Source organism: Euprymna scolopes, chromosome 6, assembly GCF_053919585.1.
Source record: "Euprymna scolopes isolate OS-2025 chromosome 6, ASM5391958v1, whole genome shotgun sequence".
Lineage (NCBI taxonomy): Eukaryota > Metazoa > Mollusca > Cephalopoda > Sepiida > Sepiolidae > Euprymna > Euprymna scolopes.
Window position 1 is genome coordinate 176514669 of NC_136487.1, and position 15000 is coordinate 176529668.

Sequence of the window (15000 nt, forward strand, 5' to 3'; positions counted from 1 at the left end):
TTTACGGTCAACCCCAATCGACCATGCAATTCCGTCACCGGGTGAATTGCTATGGAACCGAAAGCTGGTGGGAAACTTACCAGTGAAGTGCCCCAACAATTCGACCCAAAAAGAAAAAACAGCAACTCGCCTCTATCAAAGGCAATCCTACCAAAAGTCTCACTACGACCAACACACCCGAGAGTTACCAGAGATATAGGAAGGACAACACGTCCGCATATATGATCCAGACTCCAGCAAATGGTCTCCAGCAGTCGTCACACAGAGATGTGTCAAACCAAGATCATATGCGGTGCAGACTCCATCGGGGAAGTCACTTCGCAGGAACCGCAGACATCTGAGAACAGATAAGTCTGCAACAAGGCTGAACTCCAAAGCGTATACAGCCACACCCATGATGACCCCAGAATCGAACGATTCGTCAACAGATTGTATACCCATGGAGCATACCAACACAACCAATGACAGACCCGGTACAAATACACCCCACAAAACACTGAACACTCATCCTGGAACTCAAAAAGTATCCAGATCCGGTCGTATAATAAGACCACCCAAAAAATTTTTCTTATGATGAGAACAGTCCTTAGTTGGACACTCACACTATTGTACTAGTGTCAAGGTTCCTTCCTTATGTAATTTTGATTGTTTTTGTTTTATTTTTCTTTGGAAAAAAGGGATGTCATTATGAGTTATGTCCCCTTCGGTCAACTCTTTAATATAAAACAATACAAGAGTTGCGTCCCTTGTGGTTAATAAAAATAAATACATGGACTTGCTCCATGGCTTATCATGCTTAAATGTATCTTGTCTTCTGGTGTCTTTTTTAATAAGGTTCATCCCGTATCATATAATGAAACAAACATAATCGGACAGAAGCGCTGATTGAATTTTAAAATAAAATATGTACGAGATAGGTTTGAAAGCCAAATTACAGCACAATATTATTAAAATAAATAAATATTGATTTGTTTAAAAGTAAAATGTTGGTGATAGACGCCATCTTCAGGATTTGATGCATTTTTCTTTTTTTTTCTCGCCATAATTTTTAATTGAAGGAAACATATATATATATATATATATATATATATATATATATATATATATATATATATATATATATACAGTCATGATCATATTTATTGGCACGGTCCAATAAAAAAACCCATTTTGTCTTAAAAATCCTCCAGAAATGGTTAAATCAAAGGAAATCACAAAGTATAATATGTATTTTGAACTGCTCTTTCCAAGTCAACAATCGAATTTTAAAAAATAATAAGAAATTACAAACGATATTTCTAAATTCTCTTGTTCAAATTTATTGGCACCGTAATTCTAAAGATTGATTGTATGGCCCTTAGCCTTCATTACTTGCAGTAGTCGTTTATTATAGTTTTCCACTCATTTGTAGCATTCTTCAGTAGTAAATTTAGTCCATTCCTCCTGACAATAACTGTCTAACTGAGCAAGATTCTTAGGCTTTCTCTACATTACCCTCAATTTTAAAAATCCTCCACACATTTTCAATGGTATTTTTGTCCGACCTCAGGATGGCCACTGCAAAACATTGATATTGCTGTCCTCAATCAATTTTTGCAGTCAAAATAGCTGCATTCTTTGGTTCATAATCTTGCATGAAGCACCACCGTCGACTAAGTGACAACTCTCTAGCAAAGCCCTTCAGGTTTTTCTCAGGAATTTAAAATAATCCTCCTTTTTCATGATGCCTGTGACCTTAGCAAGTTGTTCTGGCCTAGTGGCAGCAATGCATCCACAAAACATCAAACTGCCTCCGCCGTGCTTCACAGTTGGTATGGTGTACTTAGGCAAGAAGGCTTCGCCAGATTTCCTGTAACCAGAAGAAACACTATTATGGCCGATTAACTCAAATTTCGTTTCGTCGGACCATATAACATGTTTCCAGAAGGCAGCATATTTATCAATATGGCGCTTTGTGAACTATAGCCTTGCTTTCATATTTACAGGTTCGATAAGGGAGTCTTTCTTCGGCGATATGCTTTCAAACCAACTCTCTTCAAAACTCTACCAACTGTGTGTCGAGACATGTTCACTCCAGAGTTTCTCTGTTCTTTCCAATCATCCCAGCAGTCATCCTTGGGTTTTGTTTGACGCGTCGGACTATTTTTCACTCTGCTCTCGCGGACAGTAGCCTTTTTCTTTCTCGACCTTCCAAATTCATAACGAGACGTGATTTGAACTTGTTTACGATGGCTCGAACGGTGAATTTGGGAAGATTTAGCTTTTTTAGAAATCTTATCATGGCTCTCCCCTTTGGGGTGACACGCTACTACAAGCTTCCTTGGGTCTCCGCTGTGTTCCTTAATCTAAAGCATAACGAAAATCTTTTGATTTAAATTAATTCAAAGCAACCACTGTCTAAAACTTATCTGAAAAATATTTTTTTAAAATTAGCATTAAATAAGCATAAGCTACAAAAATCTAACGACACCATGTTAAATATGGAATTAGTAGTAATTCTACTGGTAATAGATGAAAAGAATAAAGCGTGCCAATAATTTTGAACACGGTCATTTAGAAATATCGATTGTAATTTCTTTACTATTCACATTTGTTTAAAATCCAATTGTTGCATCGGAAAGAGCAGTACAAAATGTATATTATACTACATAATAACTTTCGATTTTGACCATTTTATGAGATTTTTTTAACAAGATGTGATTTTATTGGATCGTGCCAATAAATATGATCATAACTGTATATGCATTTAATTTAAATGATTATAGTTTCAGAATCATGAACCGAATGAAATTCAGGATTAACGCTGAGGAAGTTGTATAATTTACAGGGTGAACAGAAAGTCCTTGGACCATTTTTAGTTTTAAAATTAAATATTGTTAAAATCACTTTTTCTCTTTTCGAATAAAGTAAGTATTTAGTCTAACTAATGATTTAATTATTTTCAACAAAAATATTAAAATAATTTTGTTTAAACTTTCAGAAAAATGAGCAAATGAGAGGTCATAATTCACCTTCATTGCGCGGGAAGGACAAACTCAGAGATTATTAAGCTCTTGAAAGTGGCTAAATCCACCGTGTACCATGTTGTGAACAGATTTAAGGAACTTGGTACATCTGAAGACCGTCCTAGGAGTGGAAGACCTCGCACTGCTCGAACAAAGAAGGTGATTAAAGCTATCCGAGAGAGGGTAAGGAGGAACCCGAAGGGATCTGCAAGACAAATGGTTAAAGACATGAATGTGAGCGTGAACTCGATGAGAACCATCGTAAAAAACGATCTCCAGTTGTCCCCCTACAAGATGAGAAAGAGACAGTACCTCACACCTGCCCAAAAGCACAAGAGACTTGAAAGAGAAAAGCTTCTTCTCGGAGAACTGAAGGTTGGCATGGCTGTGACGGGACACCGGACAATGCCGGGTGTCCCGTTCAGCTAGGTGAAGATAAGAATGCTTATGGCCGGGGGGGGGGGCATGCTGATACTGTGTCAAAGATTAAGACAGGCATTTATGAGATTTTCGGGAGACATGGTATCTGTTTTAATGGCGGAAAAAAAGAGATAAGTCTGAAAATGGCAATTTCGAACAAAGAGATTATTTTTCTAGTTGGATCTGGTGAGAATGAGTTTTAACTAACGTAATTGATTCGGACAGTCTCGAGAATTTGAGTTCCAAAATGTCTGCTCGGAGTCGGGGACCCAGGGTGTTTTAACTCGGAGACCACAAAGCTAGTTTGACAGATATGTTCACAAAACAATAGAGAAAGGGAAAAGAATAAGAAAATAGGGGGATGGAGAAAGAAATTCACAAGAGAAGAAAGAGGGGGGGAATAGAAGATAATGGAGAAAAGGAAGGAAGATGCTTTTGATATAAACAACAATTGCCTACTCGAAAAAGAGATAGAAGGGTTTTGGCAGTCTTTGGCTAGCGAGCGAGGCGTACACATCGGCTCTCGCCCCGCCTGGGGTGAGAGGGGCAGAAATCTCAATAAGAACTAACTTGAAAAGATCTTGTTCTTAGCTAGAGAATTAACCTGATATCTCAAGTATACAACCTGCATCACGAAGCGCGGATAACGAAAACACGACTTTAAACAAATGTAGAATGATTGCAAATAATTATTTTATTTCATTTAAACGAAAATGACCTCAGAGTTTTTTCTTTGTTTTTCGATTGCCGGCATAAGTGAAGATGCAGTTTATTTCAGGTATGCCCTGACGCCTGACGACAAAGACACATACACAAAACCAGAGTGACGGCCGAAGAGGACAATGTTGCCACACGGACTTGGGGTCATGCACGTTTAACGTGCCTTGAGCAGCGGAGGTATGTTTTCCAGTGACCAGTGCGAGTCTGGTCACGCTGGAGGGGTCCACCACTAGACGACGCATGCCCGGGACACGAAAGTGTCACATTCACGTGCCAGTGACATATATCTGTTATAATCTGGTGCCGATGACTATCACGATCTGTTGCCGTGACTCTTGTGTCACAACGTGATGCACGTGACACGTCCCGTTACAGGAAGCGACTGTTAACAATCAGAATGACAGAGTTTACGCAAAATCTTCAGCAGACATTGATGACTCCGTGAGAATAGTTTTCCGCCGAAAAAAGCAGTCTTCCCTCATGGTGTGGGCTGCAGTCTCCAAATCTTGGAAGTCGCCTCTGATTTTCGTGGAGCAGTTGGGTTAAGATCAACACAGATCGCTACATTAACGATATTTTGGTTCCAGCATTTGAAGAGATGTAGAAACCCTTCAAAGATCAGCCTTTCACCTTCCAACAAGATGGAGCACCATCCCACACCGCCAGAAAAACTCAGGACTGGTGCCAACGTCATTTTCCAAGATTCTGGAGTAAGGAGATGTGGCCTCCTGCATCGCCTGATTTGAATCCCATGGATTTTTCGGTGTGGTCTTTGTTGGAGGCAAAGGTCTGTTCTGTTGCTCATCCAAGTGTTGATGCTTTGAAGACATCTCTTCTGAGTGAATGGGCTAAAATACCTCAGGAAACGCTGCGTGCCTCGGTTGGTAACTTCAGACAGAGAATTGAACATCTAATCGAAAGGAAGGGACATCACATTGAAAATAAATAATTTGAATTTATTCTTGGTTTCCTAACTTATAATTTTCATTCATGTTTAATTTATATTTTTGTAATTTTCTATTAATAAACCACTTTTGAATTGGTCAAAGGACTTTCTGTTCACCCTGTATTCCCCAGTAACTCATAAAGGAAAAGGAACAAAAATAAAATGTGGTTTTTGTCACTTTTAGTCATCCATACACTCACTAAGGAAAACGTTGTCAGCAGATGAATAGGCATCGTTATAGCAATGATTTTTCTGCGAATGACCAACATATAAGTTCCTTTCGTTCTCAGTAAGTACATTTTTGTTATTTTGTAAAATTATATTTTCATCTGTTCGAATTTATTTCAATTTCTTTTTTGTCAATGAACTGAACAGCATATTTAATTTCTAGTAACATTTTTTTTGTTTTATTCGATAATTTGTAAATTTTCACTCTTGGCATTAAAGTTTGTTTTTTTGTTTTTTTGATAAAATAATGATTATTATTTCGCCAAAACAATGTTAGTGATTTCAAAATGAGATCAGAGAAAAGACATTTTTATTTATTTTTTATTTTTTAAACTGGTCCAACTCTCGTAGAAAAGAGATTGAACTTGGAATCAAATGAAAAATAATGTCTTATTAATAACTTTTGTGTTTTTACGATCGACTGTTGTCAAATGATATTTTTGTACATTGAAATAATTGTTTCCTTTTTAAAAAAATACAATTCGACCAAAAAAAACAAAACAAAAAAAACCAAACTGTTCGTTTTGCAGCTGAAAAATTCGTACAAAAAGCCTTTATTAATAGGAAGGAAAGAACTTTGCAGATATAACCTTTTTTTCTGTGTTTTTTTTGTTTTTTTTTTGTTTTGTCTTCTTGCTTTCCGTTAAGATTGGCACTTTCCTGTTTACAAAGCGGAAGTGACGCCAGACAAAATTTAAGGTACGGATGACCAATACTGTATACAATGTATCTTTTTTTATTATTAAAACGAATACACATTTTTTATTAGCTTTTTAATCATACATAAAAATAGATCTGTTATAAAAAAACATATTTATGTTCCAAAATATTTTAAAACAAAGTCTTGTTGAAAAAAAAAAAAAAATAGTTCATAAATATTTTTATAAGTTATATTTTTATGTTTGATTAAAAAAAATAGTTAATAAACATATTTTTATTATAAAGGTTATAATTTTGTTATAAAAGTTCAAATAAAGACTGTTTGAATAAAACTTTTTTTTTTTTTTAAGCTACATTATATACAGTGTTAGTCACATCCGTAGCTTAAAATTTGTCTGATGTCACTTTCGCCAGATGGCGTTGTAAACAAAAGCCTTTTGTTTTGTACGTGTGTGTTTTATTTTGTGTGGTTCTATGTGTGTGTGTTTTGTGCTTTTTGTACTTACTTGTCATGTCAAAAATAGTAATATATAAAAACAAATTACAAAAATTCATTGAGTAGAAAATTATGGTCAAAAGTAATTTTTACGGAAAGTTGGAGGGAATTCTAAATTCCCTAGATGTGAACACCTTGAACATTGAGGGACATAATTATCCCTCTTTTCGACATTTAAATGGCATTTGTAACCTATAACGATAGAAAATAATCAAGTAGTTTCATTTTTAAGTATGAAATGAGGTAAGTACCTTATTTCATACTTAAAAATGAAACTACTTGATTATTGTACAGTAATCGACCCAAGAAATAACATACTTGTACAGTGTAGTATCCATAGGAAAAACAGAAAATCTTACTTGTGACGACCATAAAAGTTTTTAAAACCGAAAATCATGTCAAATCATCGAATAGTATGATTTTTCATTGTTTTTTTTGTATATACGTAGAATACTGTACAAGTACCTTATTTCTTGAGTAAAATGCTGTACAAGTACTTTATTTCTCCTCATATTATTGTGAAAGTGGGTGGAGGGAATGGAAGGGGTATAAGGAGTCAGTCACGGAAATTGCTGAAGCAGTTTATGATCTGAAAATCACTTTATTTCATATATATTTTTAAGAGTGGAGTAACTTCCGGTAATGGCTGAAGCAGTTTATGACCTAAACATCACTTTATTTCATACTAGCGGTGGGTACCTGGCATTGCCCGGGTTTTTAGATGCGTGTGTGATTGGGGGAGGGGTAAAAGAAAAAAAGCGAAGACTTAAACTATGAAGAAAAAATCCTGAAAAAAAAAAAAACAGTTCATAAAATGAACGTGATGCAATATGAACGGTCCGGCAGTGCCCGGGTGTTTGAAAAATCCCCAAAAAGTCTGAGGGGGGTGGGCTCGAACTCGAATTATTGAGGTAAAAGCGCAAAAAACAAAAAAAAACGTGACCTTACTTTATTAGAGAGCACGCATGCCTGAGGGTAGATAACTCTTAGGGTTATGTCCCTTTACTTGTGGACATCACATCCCTCCCCATCTTATTTTACTTTTTATTATTTGAAAAAAATTTTTTATTTTATTTATTTATTTTTTAACTTACATTATGAAGTTTTCGAGTCTGGCTGGGGGCAGTCTTTTCCGAGATGGATTTCGTCTCGGTAACCGATCAGCTATTTCAGCGTTTGCAGGTCTTCTGGTGTGTGTGCATTGTACTCACCTTCAGAATCAGAGTCAGGGTTTTCATCCCTAAGTGTTATGCGTTTTAGCAAAGAAGAGTTTTTAGTCACTTGGTGATTTCCTCTCTGAACTGTTATCATACTTCCCTTCATTTTTGTAATGGTATATGGTTTAGGATTGTATGGTGGTGACAGTTTGTTTTGCCTCCTGTGTTTGATGAAGATGTTATCACCCAGGCTGAGAGCTGTTGTTTTTGTCTTTCTATCGGCGTACCCCTTCATCTTCTCCTTTCCTTTGGAGTCATTTTCTTTTATTTTTTCATGCATCGGCCCTGTTCCTGGGCTTTCAATACCATTTGGTATGCCGATGTTCATTTTTCAAATGGAGATATTTTTGTGGCAGTATGGGGGGATGGCTCTATATTGCCTTAGGAAATGTGGTAACTGGATCTTCCAGTTGTGGCCTCCACCGTGGCCGCAAGAACATATTTTTTTAGGGTGCGCATAAAACGCTCTACTTCACCATTTGCCTCCGGCCATAGAGGTGTAATGCGTCTATGTTTGAAACCTGCTTGTGCTGCTAAGTCTCTAAAGTTTTGTCCTTGAAATCATTATCGGATTTTAGAACGGTCAGATATCCTTGTCTAGCAAAGATCATGTTTAGATGTGGAATAACTGTACACGCAGATATTGAGGGTATTACCTCTACTTCAGGGAATCGGCTGTAATCATCGATTATGACTAACACATAAGCATCTGATGGGAACAGACCTGCAAAATCGACTGAGATTTCAGTCCATGGTGCAACTTGTAGTGGTGAGGAGTGTATGGGTTCGCGGCTCATGTGCCTTGGGTCTGAGGCTGGGCAGAAAATGCATCCTGCATAGTGGAGAAGTGTCGCTTTCTTTTTTTTATCATTGTGAATGTTCATAGCAAAAAATAAATTCTCCAACCTGTCTAACCATTTATTCCAACGAACGGCGGTTGTGGTTCGGCCCACATGTACGCTAAAACTGGTAAACCACCCCTGGCAATTTTTTTTTTTTGTATTAATTCCGAAAAAAATTTTTTTTTGTATTAAATTACAAAAATAATGTAGCGTGAGCTCGTCACGAAAAATAATCTCTCATTGCGATATATAATGTTGGGGGCTCCCGTCTGGCGGGAATCAAACAGCATGAAAGAAAGACAACACAGACATAGGTGTTGACAACAGCTTGGTCACCAGAGAACTGCTGTCAAAAGCTTACTTTATTAGAGAGCGCGCATGCCTAAGGGTAGATAACTCTTAGGGTTATGTCCCTTTATTTGTGGACATCACATCATGCAACATGTTTCTATCAAATCTTATTACTTATTCGCCAAATTATTAGATTCATTAGGAATTTGTTAATGTTGGACTTGAAGACATCTAAGTTGTAGTCAGGTTGGAAGCAGGCAGACGGAACAGAGTTCCACAGGCATGCAGTTCTAAGAAAGAAGCTTTGTTCATGGAATCCGTGTTTTGATTTAGGCACAGATAAAGAGTTGGGGAAATTTTTCACAGTGGATTCAGCTAGACGGGTGTTTTTCGTGAAAGATTGGCGAGGGGGGGGACCAGAGATTGGAGTTCAGACGAGTACCTGCCATGGAAATAACGATAAACCAAGGATAGGCTCGCAACGTCTCTTCTGTGGGAGAGAGGTTGCAGGGTAGAGAAAAGGGCATCCCCCACTAAGCCACAAAGTCTATTTTGTACTCTGTCAAGGCAGGATAGGCTGTTTTTAGCAGCTCCTGCCCAGATATGGCAGCAGTATTCCATCCTGGGACGTACTTAGCTTTTATATAGATAGAGAATTGCATCAGTAGTGAGTTATCTTCTGGAGCGGTAGAAGGATCCCACCATCTTTCCAGCGACCTTGGCAACAGACTTGATGTACATGTTCCATTTCAGATCAGGAGTAAAGGTCAAACCCAGAAGCTTGTCAAAACATGGGGCCTCACCCAGACGAGAGCCATCCATCACAATTGATGCCAGATTGGGATCAGAGCGTTGATGATGTAAGGATAGGAGTTTGGTTTTGGATGCATTAAAGGTAACCAGCCAGATCTTCCCCCACTGAACCACGCGCTCGAGATCAGAGGAGAGAGAATCAGAGAGAACTTTGTCATTTACATTCTTTTATGTGTTGCCATAGATAGTCGTGTCATCAGTATAGATGTCAACGAATGATTTAAGTATGTGTTTAGGGAGGTCATTGATGTCGATCAGGAAGAGAGTTGAGCCCAGGATTGACCCGTGAGGGACTCCAGCATTTATATTGCAGGCCTCCGATTTTTGTCCATCTACCACTACTCTTATGAGCCTATCGGAGAGAAATGATTTAATGATTGAGAAAACATTTCCAGTTATACCGTAGCTGGAAATCTTGTGAAGTAGACCCTTATGCCATACCTTGTCGAAGGCCTTTGATATGTCAAGAGCAATTGCCCTAGGAAAGAAGCCTTTGTCAAGAGATTCACTAATCCTGTGGGATATAACCGTCAGCACATCTGCTGTAGATCTTGCAGAGCGGAAACCATATTGTGTGTCACTAAGAAGGTTATTCCTGCTGAGGTGGTGTACTATTTCTCTATTTAATATGGATTCCAGCAACTTACTCATAACACACAGGAGACTTATTGGTCTGTACTGAGAGGGAGATGACTTATCACCTGAATTCTTAAATACAGGGCAAACTGATGAGGTCTTCCAGGGAGTCGGAAAGCATTTCTCCTTAAAGCAGTGCTTAAATAGTTTCGTAAGTATGGGAGCGAGTTCTGGTTGAAGCTTTTTTAACACTATAATTGGGATGCCATCAGGGCCAGTTGCTTTACTGGAATCTAGGTTCTTGATTAGCTTGGCGACCTCATGCACGGATATTTGCATGTTACCTAGCTTGTTCTGTGTTATAGGAGGAAATATGGGGAGTTGATGGCCTTCGTCGCATAGGGTAGAATTAGCTGCAAAGTTCTTTGCAAATAGTTTGGCCTTGTCTGACGCTGATGAGATGACCTCTGGTCCATTGATAATGGTTGGGATAAATGCACACTTCTGTTTAGGATCCTATTTGTTATTTGCCAGAACTGGTGGGAACCAAGCCGCTGATCAGCTACCTTGGATTTAACCGACTGGGCATATAGCTCTCTTGCATTTTTTATTACTCTTTTACAGTGGTTGCTGGCAGTCCTGAAAGCAGCTTTAGTCTCAGTGCATCTATTACGTTGGTAGCTATGGAAAAAGTGATTTCTGTGTGCAATAGCAGCAGCACATTCAGGAGAGAACCATGGCTGGCTGTTAGGTTTTTGTTGGAATTTTTTAGATGGTATGAATTGGTCTATGCGTACAATTAACCATTCCGTCAGATCTGATACTATAGAGGACACTTCCTTTTTAAACATGGAGTGCAGAGGTAAATCAGATATGAATGTACGGAAGCTATCCCTCTCAGCCATAGAGTATCGGTATACAGTATGGTGGAGGGGTACGTCTGGGGACTTCTTACATTTCGTTTTTATCTTAACTGATACGACAGAGTGGTCGGAGGATCCTAGAGGAGAATGAACGGAACATGAACATAGCTCAGGGGAAGTCGAGAGAAAAAGGTCTAGGAGGCTTGCATATTGATCGGGTGTATCGGACACATGGGTGGGTTTGCGAACAATCTGAGTGAGGTCATAAGCAATGGCAAAATCATGACAAAACCTCCCCTCATCGTCTGTCTTATTTGAATGGGTCAGCCATTCCACATTATGGACGTTGAAGTCACCACAGATGTGGATGTTAGCCGAGGGATGTGTAGACAGTATGTGGTCTATTTTCTCAGATATGCTCTCAAAGATAGTAACTCCGCTGTTGTGGGACCGATAGAGGGCAAATATAAATGCAGTGGTGTTAGCAAGTGCAACCCTGAAGCACATATAGGGTAAATTAGGATCTTCTCTAGAGATATCCCTGCCACACAGGAAGCCATCCTTAATGTAGGCACATATTCCATGCCCATTGCGATCTTGAGGGTCAGATTTAGATGTTAAATTTGAGTATCCATTAATTATGAACTCATCGAGAGAAGTGGTCGGCCCTATTCCAGTTTCACTTAGAAATAATATGTTCGGTTTCGTCTCCTGTAATTGGGTTTCAACCTCTGGAAGGTTGGAACGTAGACCCCTGATGTTGGAGAAGGAGACCTGGTAGTAGGGGTCTACGTTGGAAGATGGGGTTCTAGGTTTAATCGAGTTTTTATTCTGGAGATATTTCATGTTGAGGTTTTGGGATTTGTGGAATAGGTCGGCATACATGGTTAGAGCAGTACAGAGAGGGAAAGTAAGAGAGAAAAAGACAAGAATTTTTTTTTTTTTGTAGCACACGAAAAGGTAAAGCCGTAACAATTACCCACTAGTATGGCATCGAGAGGCCCCACCAGAGACTACTGCATGGTCCAGATCCACTCACCAAATGGCAATACAGCAGTCCCAGTACTTTGCGACTGCTGATAGGACAGCCTCCTTAGTGGTTAATCCAAGGTTCGGGTCCCTGACTATCAGGCGGATAACGTCAGCCCAGACAAAACGTTTACCTCCAGCACCCTTACTAGTGACATGGCCACAAGGACAGACAGAGACAGAAAAATTTCCAACATCTCAGACTACTGGTCACCAAGTACTACCGACCTTTAAGCAGCTTTTTCTTCACCTTTTGTCAGAAAAATCACTCATTGAATGAGGACTGAGGGACAAAAAAGGAGAAGCGAGAGTTACTGGAGCTGCCAATAACACACTGTATTATCTACTCTCCATTTAAAAAAAAAAAAGAAAAAAGGGGGTTGAGGAGGGGAATGAGTACAAGTGACTTATTTATATCTAAGTAGTAAGTCCGGTGCTAAGTTAACAATTCAGGACACTTTTGATGATAATCTCCCCTCCCATATTAATGGGTGGAAGTTCGTCATTATCTATTGAGTTTGAATCATTGGTGTTTCACCTTATAATTAATTAAAATCCAATAATTAACTATTATCAATTTGTAAAGTCTGCTTAATATTAACTTACATTCGAGTTTAGATAATTATTCAAGGTTTTACTTTAGGAGGTTCGTTTTCATAGGTAACTTTTTCTTTCCTAATGGCACTGTATTATATTTCGAATGTAGTTGAAAATAAGGCTAACTATATTAGATGGTTTGATTGGCTAGCCAGGATGCAAGTATTTTCAATACAGGCAAGCTTGCAGTAATAGTATATATTAAGTATACTACTTAAATAAAGTCCTAAGTTTATCTACTCTAATAGAGAATAATTTCCGGCATTTTTTTTTTATCGTTAGTTTCCGGCATTTTGTTTGTTTTTATCGTTTACTTTGTAGCATGGGGGGGGGGGGTGACGAATAAGACAGGAGAATAGACAAATACATAAATAAAACAAGTTTAAAAAACAAGGTAACATAAAAACATTTAGGATGAGTTTAAAAAAAAAAATACTAAACGTGTTTGCCATAGTGTTCCATCCGCTGTTTTTTGCCAACTGGTAGCTGGCATGTCATCGTGTCTTTCTAGAGCGTAAGAAGATTTCTATTTCCTGATAACTTGGACGAGTGCCTATCTATTTATAGAATAAAAAAGCAATTCTCCATATTTGGCTGGAAAAATATTTATTTTTTAACTCACAATCTGATCATAACTAATATTACACTGATTATTCTATTGAAGGACATTCTATTGATGCTTATGTGATTATGTTTTTGACTATCATAGAATTTCCACGGGTTCTACTAGTTAATAATTAATTTCCTACTTTATCATTTTTATGGAATCTTTGGATATTTTACTCCAATCGATATGACAATTAAGTAGAAATCATTACCATGCTGTAGCAACATTCATCATAAGCATTTGTTATATATTCGGGGGTGTCATAAAGGAGATTTTGTCAAGGAGATTTGTGTACGTGATCGTCTAGTTTCTAATGGTTTTATTTTTGATGTCTTCGTGGGTGTGTGTTTGTGTGCATGCATTTCTTAACATACCTTTATTCATGTGTCGTCGGTTGTTCCTCTGGTTTTCATTGTCTCTTGGAGGGGAGCTGGCCTGTTAGATGAAGAATTCACTCCAAGACGATGAAATGGTTTTATAGTTTTTATTCACCTTCCAAAGGTCGACACAGAATGGAGGTGAACCTTGCTTGTTTGATGATACACGTCAGCGTCCTCCCCAGCCCAGGGGGGGGGGACAGCTGAAAAGCCGTCTGTCTTATTCAACACCCGAAAACCCAACTGCCAAGAAAGAATCAGCTAACCTCATCACATGATACCACGTCATCTGGTCAGTTGACCCTTCTTTTGCAAACGTGTCCACTGTCCACGTTATTCACCCCTCTCTCTCTCTCTCTCTCTCTCTCTCTCCCTCTCCCTCTCTCTTTCTCTATTCTCTAATAGAGACACACAGAGAGAAAATAGAAAGAGTAAGAAAGCCAGAGAGGGGGGGAGAGATGCTCTTTAACACATTGGCTTCCTCCAAAAGAGAAACTTTCACAAGTGGTCCATAATCACTTGTATGTCCCTGTTATGGGTGATGACAACATTTGTTGTTTTTTAGTTATTACATGGAGTTGTTGATATCACCCTGCATACAGCACTGTGTGCAATCACTCGGTGAAAGTGTGGTCATGCCAAAAGCCAGAAATAACAGTTACACAGTCAGACAGGTTTGCATATGTGGTTAATAATTTCTGTAATGTGAACCAGTGTTTTTGTTAGATATTGTGAAATATTATTATGACTTTTATCATTAATAATTATCACTTATAATTTTTCACATATAATTGTTTAATACTATGTACACATGTGTACACATATTATCTTTCTTTCTTGTGACAATGATCATGGAAACAAGCACACAAGGTGTGCTTATTGTAAAAAGTCACCGACATTTGAACTCAAAACCCGACTGGTATGAAACGAAAAGGCGATATATGCAAATTAAGACGGTTGAATTTGAGCATATAAAAATCTGGAATTTCTTTCATTGGCAAGAACATTTTTTTTTTGTTGAAGTTGTTTGAACATATGGTTAATTTGCATGTCATTGGGAAAAAAGAAATACGGATTTTCTATGAATATCAAAATGGGAAAAGAAAAAGGATTGTTGCTTTTTGCATGTGCTGGGAGCACTGCAAGCTAAAGAAAAACTCTTTTTATTTTTTTTTTTGCACAAACATTTAACAGTATTTAAAAGTATTTGGCAGTATTTAACAGTATTTGACAGTATTTGGCAGTATTTAACAGTATTTGACAGTATTTGGCAGTTCAAAGGAAAACTTTAATTTCAACACTTTAAGCTATTC